Consider the following 9015-nt stretch of genomic DNA (forward strand, 5'->3'; position numbering starts at 1 on the left):
GGGATAATGTTTTGGGATTTTATTGAATTTGGTTAAAAAAAAAAAAAAATGAAGCATTACACCTAGCCATACCTCCATTTTACATTTGGGTTTTTTGTTACGTCATTGACAGGGCTTTTTTTCTGTTTCTGTTTGTGTTTTTGTTTTATTTGTTCTTTTAAGATATAATTGTCATTTACCTATGCTGGTCAAAGTATATTCCCGTTCTTAATGTAATTGTAAAGTGTTACTGTGAGATGAAATCTAAATATGTGTACATTGACAGAGGGAAAAATACACTTGGTTCTATACTTCGTACTGATTTGGTCAGTGTGGTCTCTTTTATTTCTAAAAATGCTTGTCTTAAAGAGATTGACATTATCATTCAAAAGTTTGGGATCAGCAACTGATCAAGTGATAGTAAAGACTTTTGAATATCATTACGAAACATTTCTATTTTAAATAAATGTATTACCGTTTCCACAAAGATATTAAGAAATGCATATGTTTTCAACATGATAATAGGAAGAAATGTTTTCTGAGTATCAAATCAGATTACAATGATTTCTGAGGGAACATGTGACACTAAAGACATTTTAAAATATATTAAAATAAAAAATATATTATTTTTAATTGTAATAATATTTCACAATATCACAGTTTTTATTGTATTTTAAGTCATATAAATGCAGCGTAGAGACTTCTCTCAAAAACATACAATTTAAAAAAAAATCTTACCGACCCCAAACATTTTAATGGTAGTGTGAGTCACCCAAAAATGTAAATGTTGTTATTATTGTTCTTCTAAACCCGTATGACCTTCCGTAAAAGAAAATATTTCTCTTTTTTTTTTGTTGCATAGTAAGAAAGTCCTACAGGCTTGGAGCAACAAGAAGGTGAATAAATGATGAAAGAATCTCTTTAAGAGTTGTGAAATCACCACTTTATTTATTGTTGTCAGAGGTTTGAGGCTTTCATATTTAATATTGAACATAAAAGGTTTCATCTTAGACTACTGGTAATGCGAGAACAATTATTTCCCAGCGTCTTTCCTGTCTGAAAATCAAGGTTTATCCACTGTAAGAACTCTCACACTGCGCAGTCAAGCCCTTGTCTTACATGGCAATTTCATCATCTGGTCTTATATATTGATGGGTTCCATACAAAGACGTCTTTAGATTCCTCTGCTGTCACACTGCTCAGATCTAGGTGGTTGGGCCTCCAAACAACACTCTTCCTCTATGGTCTTGAAGGGAATGCGGCCCCCACATTTTCTTCTTGTTCTGCATGCTCTGTATATAATGTTCTTGAGGTACTTGTTTCCTAACTAACTATATGCACTGCAGTACAGATGGAGCTATTTAAAGGCTAGAGCTGAAAGCATGCAGTTTCCTGGAATAAGAGGCAGCTTGAATTTGGAAAAGATTCAGACTGGTAAGGCTATATATGAAACGAGCCTTTCAAAAGCTGTGTAGTGTTAATTGCTTTCAAATGATGAAAGCTGGCCATGACACATTTCTGTTTTCATCATTATTCTGGGTCTATTGTAAATCTAGTGGAGTAAATTGCATTTAGTCAATATGCACAAAATACACTTAAGTACAGCATTTAGTTAAATGGGTGTTTTCATTTAGTCAGTGGCTGTGGTTTCAATTATATTCTAGCAGATGTAAAACTGAAGTACCAATTCCGCCTTCTGTAAAATGGTTGATTACATGAAAATCACAAGGATAAAATGTACTTGTATAGCAGAGTTTACTTATATAGCATGTACTGTTGGCCATGTGACCTGAAGTGATTTGTGTTGTTGACAGTACTCGAGCCCAATAATGTTGGGGGATCCAGTGGGGGCGGCAATCATATTTCAGGGTGACCATGCCACTCTTTATCACAACCCTGCTAAAAGTGCCAGTACGTGAGCTCATTGGTGCCCCTTCAGCTGGTGGCGCCCTAGGCGACCGCCTAGCTCGCCTATGCCTGGAAACGGCCCTGGGCCTCAACATTCGTAAATATAGGAGTAAATTCTGAGTAATTTGCGCAGTAGCCCCTCACTGCAGAACAAAGATCCAGGGGGCGGGGTTGGATCCACATCTAGGGGGTGGAGATGGTAGGTTTAGGGCTAGAGATGGGTGGGTTTAGGGATCAGGGAGTGGAGACGGGTAGGTTTAGGTATATGTAATGTGGGAGGAGTTGTATATATATAATTCTTTTCAGACACCAGTTGCTTGTCACATTCAAATTGGTTGTCATAGTAACGACACTAATTTGTGGAGATTCAGTGCATTGAGTTCCATAAATCTGAATGCATTATTTGTAAATTGACTGTTAAGATAAACATTTTGCACACTTTAGTATCTGTAATATCATTGTGTTGCCACTACATGCCTGTATAGCCCGATGTAACAATCCCTAGTGGCTAAGACATTGCACAAAATCTGGATCTGGATCCAACCTCGCCCCCTGGATCTTGTGTTCTGCAGTGAGGACATCTCAATTTGCGCATAAAACGGACCTTCCCGAAAACTCTCCTCCGGATTCACAAACGCTTCGTAAACTTCCGATTTGATAGTTCAACTTGCGTATGTTAATGAATTCCAATTATTCGTAAATAGGGCGCTCATTCACAATTACCATGATCCCCGCCTATGAATTAAAGCTACGTAAATTGCGTGTCCGGGAACGCAGTGGAATATTCTGGTCTACTTTCTCTGGTTTGGCTCCAGTATATTGCATAAATGCAAAAAAGAAAACTAATAGGCCATATGCCTAACGGCTAGCTGGTGGTGCTGGTGGACGCTTTGGTGACACAGCGTTTTTCCAGCTGAGACGCTTTGATTGCTATAATTTGGGATATCCACGGTATTAACGCATTACTAGTATCTCATTTTGAAGAATATTACTGAATATAAAAATGCAGTAACCAGCAATGTTAACTTCTCTATTGTTGTTCAGTTGTTGTACAAGTAGGATGATTGGTCAGTGTAGCCTCGTATTTGTCCAGCCCCTCCTCCATTGATTGGACGGCTGGGTAAAAAGTGACAGTGACGAGCGCTGCGTTTTACCCAAAGCTAAACAGTTTCTCAACTCCCAGCAACAAAAAAAACAAAAGCAGAGCAAACGAATTTGTAAAATATTATGATGGCAGTGCATCAAAATTTAGTGTCATCAGTTTGCCAAAAAGAACACAGAACGTTTTACGCACCATTTACACATGCTAGGGAGAAGGTGTACATTTCTTTCGTAGTCTACCAACTAACATTTTGAAAATACGAACACTTTCGTGAATCAGAAAATTTACGTCAGAACATCTTTACGAACGATTTACACAAAAATTTGTTCTGCTCGTGTTTCATTAATGAGGCCCATTGTGTGTATTCTGGTAGATATATGGTTGATTACATGAAAATCACAACGATAAAGCCATATATATATATATATATTGTGTTTTAAGCTTTTTACATTCATTCCAAAATAACTCGAGGCAGTAACAATTTAAACTATATTTTAATTGTAAACTTATGTTCAGCTATTCTTTAATAGTTAACTTTTAACTATTTTTGCTTTTTTTCTGATCATCAATTATCAAAGCTTGGTAAATATTGGTCACAGACACAGAGAATTACCTTGAATTTCACCAAGCTGATTACTCACTAAAAACTCCCACAGATCATGATTTCAGGCCAATTCATGTCTTATTTTGATGTAACAAAGTTGTTATATCTAATTGTGTGAGTTGTTTACTTACTTTTTTGTCCCAATGTGCATACTATCCACCCTATCTGCCCTAAATAGTATGGAAAATTAATAATATCACATAGAATTTAGGATGGATAGTATGCACACTGGGACGCAGGCATATTCTTTCCATTTAACAGTGTTCATTCAGACTGATTCACAAAGGCGGGATTTATCACATGAACCAATGACAGCCGATTATAACCAGTCATATCCAATCATATCGTGATGGAAGCATTGCCTCCTCTCACTTGACTTTCCCCCATTCGTTCTCAATTACCCCCCACTAAACCCACTACATGCTTTAGGACAGGGTTCCTCAAATCTTGCCCTGGAGGGCCAATGCGCTGCAGAGTTTAGCTCCAACCCTGATCAAACTCGCCTACCTGTGATTTGCTAATGATCCTGAAGACATTGATCAGCATGCTCAGGTGTGTTTGATTAGGGTTAGAGCTAAACTCTGCAGGAAAGTGGATCTCGTGGGCCAAATTTGAGGATCCCTGCTTTAGTAGGTCTGTTAAAACTCAATGGGCTCAGGGGAGGCAAAACAGACTCAGACTCCCGCTGTAACTTTGCCCACTGGTGTCGCTGTTTTTTTTTCCTCATTAATGTACATACAGCACCCCATATTGACAGAAAAACACAGCATTGTTGACATTTTTGCAGATTTATTAAAAAAGCAAAACTGCAATATCACATGGTCCTAAGTATTCAGACCCTTTGCTCAGTATTTAGTAGAAGCACCCTTTTGATCTAATATAGCCATGAGTCTTTTTGGGAAAGATGCAATAAGTTTTTCACACCTGGATTTGGGGATCCTCTGTCATTCCTCCTTGCAGATCCTCTCCAGTTTTGTCAGGTTGGATGGTAAACGTTGGTGGACAGCCATTTTTAGGTCTCTCCAGAGATGCTCAATTTGGTTTAAGTCAGGGCTCTGGCTGGGCCATTCAAGAACAGTCACAGAGTTGTTGTGAAGCCACTCCTTCGTTATTTTAGCTGTGTGCTTAGGGTCATTGTCTTGTTGGAAGGTAAACCTTCGGCCTAGTCTGAGGTCCTGAGCACTCTGGAGAAGGTTTTCGTCCAGGATATCCCTGTGCTTGGCCGCATTCATCTTTCCCTCGATTGCAACCAGTTGTCCTGTCCCTGCAGCTGAAAAACACCCCCACAGCATGATGCTGCCACCACCATGCTTCACTGTTGGGACTGTATTGGACAGGTGATGAGCAGTGCCTGGTTTTCTCCACACATACCGCTTAGAATTAAGGCCAAAAAGTTCTATCTTGGTCTCATCAGACCAGAGAATCTTATTTCTCACCATCTTGGAGTCCTCCATGTGGGCTTTCATGTGTCTTGCACTGAGGAGAGGCCTCCGTCGGGCCACTCTTCCATAAAGCCCCGACTGGTGGGGGGCTGCAGGGATGGGTGACTTTCTACAGCTTTCTCCCATCTCCCGACTGCATCTCTGGCGCTCAGCCACAGTGATCTTTGGGTTCTTCTTTACCTCTCTCACCAAGGCTCTTCTCCCCCGATAGCTCAGTTTGGCCGGACGGCCAGCTCTAGGAAGGGTTCTGGTTGTCCCAAACGTCTTCCATTTAAGGATTATGGAGGCCACTGTGCTCTTAGTGCAGCAGAAATTTTTTTGTAACTTTGGCCAGATCTGTGCCTTGCCACAATTTTGTCTCTGAGCTCTTCAGGCAGTTCTTTTGACCTCATGATTCTCATTTGCTCTGCCATGCACTGTGAGCTGTAAGGTCTTATATAGACTGGTGTGTGGCTTTCCTAATCAAGTCCAATCAGTATAATCAAACACAGCTGGACTCAAATGAAGGTGTAGAACCATCTCAAGGATGATCAGAAGAAATGGACAGCACCTGAGTTAAATATATGAGTGTCACAGCAAAGGGTCTGAATACTTAGGACCATGTGATATTTCAGTTTTTCTTTTTTAATAAATTTGCAAAAATGTCAACAATTCTGTGTTTTTCTGTCAATATGGGGTGATGTGTGTACATTAATGAGGAAAAAAAATTAACTTACATGATTTTAGCAAATGGCTGCAATATAACAAAGAGTGAAAAATTTAAGGGGGTCTGAATACTTTCCGTACCCACTGTATATATATATATTGTGTTTTAAGCTTTTTACATTCATTCCAAAATAACTCGAGGCAGTAACAATTTAAACTATATTTTAATTGTAAACTTATGTTCAGCTATTCTTTAATAGTTAACTTTTAACTATTTTTGCTTTTTTTCTGATCATCAATTATCAAAGCTTGGTAAATATTGGTCACAGACACAGAGAATTACCTTGAATTTCACCAAGCTGATTACTCACTAAAAACTCCCACAGATCATGATTTCAGGCCAATTCATGTCTTATTTTGATGTAACAAAGTTGTTATATCTAATTGTGTGAGTTGTTTACTTACTTTTTTGTCCCAATGTGCATACTATCCACCCTATCTGCCCTAAATAGTATGGAAAATTAATAATATCACATAGAATTTAGGATGGATAGTATGCACACTGGGACGCAGGCATATTCTTTCCATTTAACAGTGTTCATTCAGACTGATTCACAAAGGCGGGATTTATCACATGAACCAATGACAGCCGATTATAACCAGTCATATCCAATCATATCGTGATGGAAGCATTGCCTCCTCTCACTTGACTTTCCCCCATTCGTTCTCAATTACCCCCCACTAAACCCACTACATGCTTTAGGACAGGGTTCCTCAAATCTTGCCCTGGAGGGCCAATGCGCTGCAGAGTTTAGCTCCAACCCTGATCAAACTCGCCTACCTGTGATTTGCTAATGATCCTGAAGACATTGATCAGCATGCTCAGGTGTGTTTGATTAGGGTTAGAGCTAAACTCTGCAGGAAAGTGGATCTCGTGGGCCAAATTTGAGGATCCCTGCTTTAGTAGGTCTGTTAAAACTCAATGGGCTCAGGGGAGGCAAAACAGACTCAGACTCCCGCTGTAACTTTGCCCACTGGTGTCGCTGTTGGACAGTATTTCTTTGTAAAAATTAGTTATTTATAAACGTTTTAATGCCATATTTTGTTTTATTTTTATACAACCAATTTTTTTCTCATCCAATTTTTTGTGGAGGCACTGTCTCCCTTGCCTCCTCGGAGGAAACGCCAATATATATATATATATATACAGGTGCATCTCAGTAAATTAGAATGTCGTGGAAAAGTTCATTTCAGTAATTCAACTCAAATTGTGAAAGGGTTTTTGTTAAATGTGAGCCAAAATCATCACAATTAAAAGAACCAAAGACTTAAACTACGTCAGTCTGTGGGCATTGAATTTATTTAATACACGAGTTTCACAATTTGAGTTGAATTACTGAAATAAATGAACTTTTCCACGACATTCTAATTTATTGAGATGCACCTGTATATACTAGACTGCATTAACAAGAACTTGTTAGAGATTCTAACATTCAGGTTTATGGTCTCCAAAGATAAGAACCAACTAACATCAAGACAGCCTTAAGGCATGTATTGATCAATAAGGAATTAGTGCTTTTCAAACAAAAGGCACAAGCTTTGAAACTGAAAGCAAGAAAAGGTTTATCACTTATTGCAGTTACTTTTTAAACTGTGATTCCCAACTTCTGACAACTTAAAAAAAAAAAAAAAACATTAAGAAAAAGAAGAACAAAAGACAAGGAAAACCTGTCAGCACTTTCTGAAGTCATTCTACTCCACATCTTTCCGAACTCTGAGCCCTGGATTTGTGATTTGATGAATAATTTAGTACTTGCTTCCCATTTTTCTTCAAAGTAGAATGAACTCAAATTTTCACTTCTGCCAGTGCACCTGTCCTGCAAGAGGAAATGCATTGAGTACAAAAAAAACTTCCCAAATGTCACTGAAATGAGAGTGTTTGATAGGTAAGCAAGATTTAAAGCTTTATTCTCTTGTATTTCCTAAGAAGACAAAAACGTCTGGAACGGCAGAGAGACAAAGGCCTAACAGACATTAATGGGCAGCTGTGATGCCACAGGAATAAGAATGAAGCGTCAACCGAAGGGCTTTGCATTTAAAAAAAACTGAAGTGTGAGACTGCCATCTGCTGTCTAAATCCACTCATTCATCAATCTACATTTTAAAGAACCTTACATTTTATACCAGTAACTATATGAATCAAACACTAAAATAATATTCACTGTGACTTATTTAAAAATGAAATCCTGGCAGTGACTCCTCAGCATATTTCAAAACCATCAGCTCATCATTAGCTGCGCTTTTGTATGATGATGAAAAAAGCCTTCAAACTGAGTGGAAACGCCATTGATCAACTTTGACAGTCCAATGTTAAATGTAGGGCAGAATATGCAAAAGTGGGATGATTTTTTTTTGGGGGGGGGGGGTAAATTTGTGATGAATAAAAGCTTTATACTCTCAACGTCTAGGATAATGATAGACTTACTGATAGACACAGTAAGGCACTGCTTTTCACTGTAACTGTTCAAGTGGGACAGATTTTTAGCAAAAGTGAGACTGTGATTTTAGGTTTATTGCAAATGTTTGTTGCAATTTAAGTAATACAAAACTCTTTAGAGCAGTTGTGATAAAGTGAGACAAGTTGTTACTGCTTTAATGAATGAATGAAAGGCAGCGAGATTAATTTTTAATGAGCCAAAAAGAATGAACGTCACACCTCTGTTTATTAATTTGCACTGGCTGCCAATAGCTATTAAATTCAAGGCATTGATGTTTGCCTACAAAACCACCGCTGGCTCTGCACCCCTTTACCTAAATTCATTACTTCAGAATGATGTGCCCTCTAGAAGCTTGCGTTCTGGAAGTGAACGTCGCTTTATTGTGCCATCCCAAAGAAGCACAAAATCACTTTTACGGACTTTTAAATTAAATGTTCCCTCCTGGTGGAATGACCTGCCTCAACTCAATCCGAGTAGCTGAGTCCTTAGCCATCTTCAAGAATCTGCTAAAAACACATCTCTTCCATCTTTATTTGACCCTCTAACTCTAGCACTCTCTATTCTAATTCTATTCTTAAAAAAACAAACATTTGTCCCTTTTAGACTTGCACTATTCATTCATTCAACAACAAAAAATTAACACTTACTTTCTAATCTTTTTGTATTCTATCTGTTTTCTTTTCATTTATTATACAATTAACTAAAGCAAAAAGACCTCTAACACTAGCTTGCTCTTTATTTATTATATTATTTTTTTTTTAAACTTGCTACGTGTAGGCTACTGCATTAAGCTAACTGAGATATATTATAGCACTTGTATATCATTGCTCTTTTGTT

The sequence above is a fragment of the Sinocyclocheilus grahami genome, unplaced genomic scaffold (assembly GCF_001515645.1).
Source record: "Sinocyclocheilus grahami isolate Dianchi unplaced genomic scaffold, SAMN03320097.WGS_v1.1 scaffold738.1, whole genome shotgun sequence".
NCBI classification, from domain to species: Eukaryota; Metazoa; Chordata; class Actinopteri; order Cypriniformes; family Cyprinidae; genus Sinocyclocheilus; species Sinocyclocheilus grahami.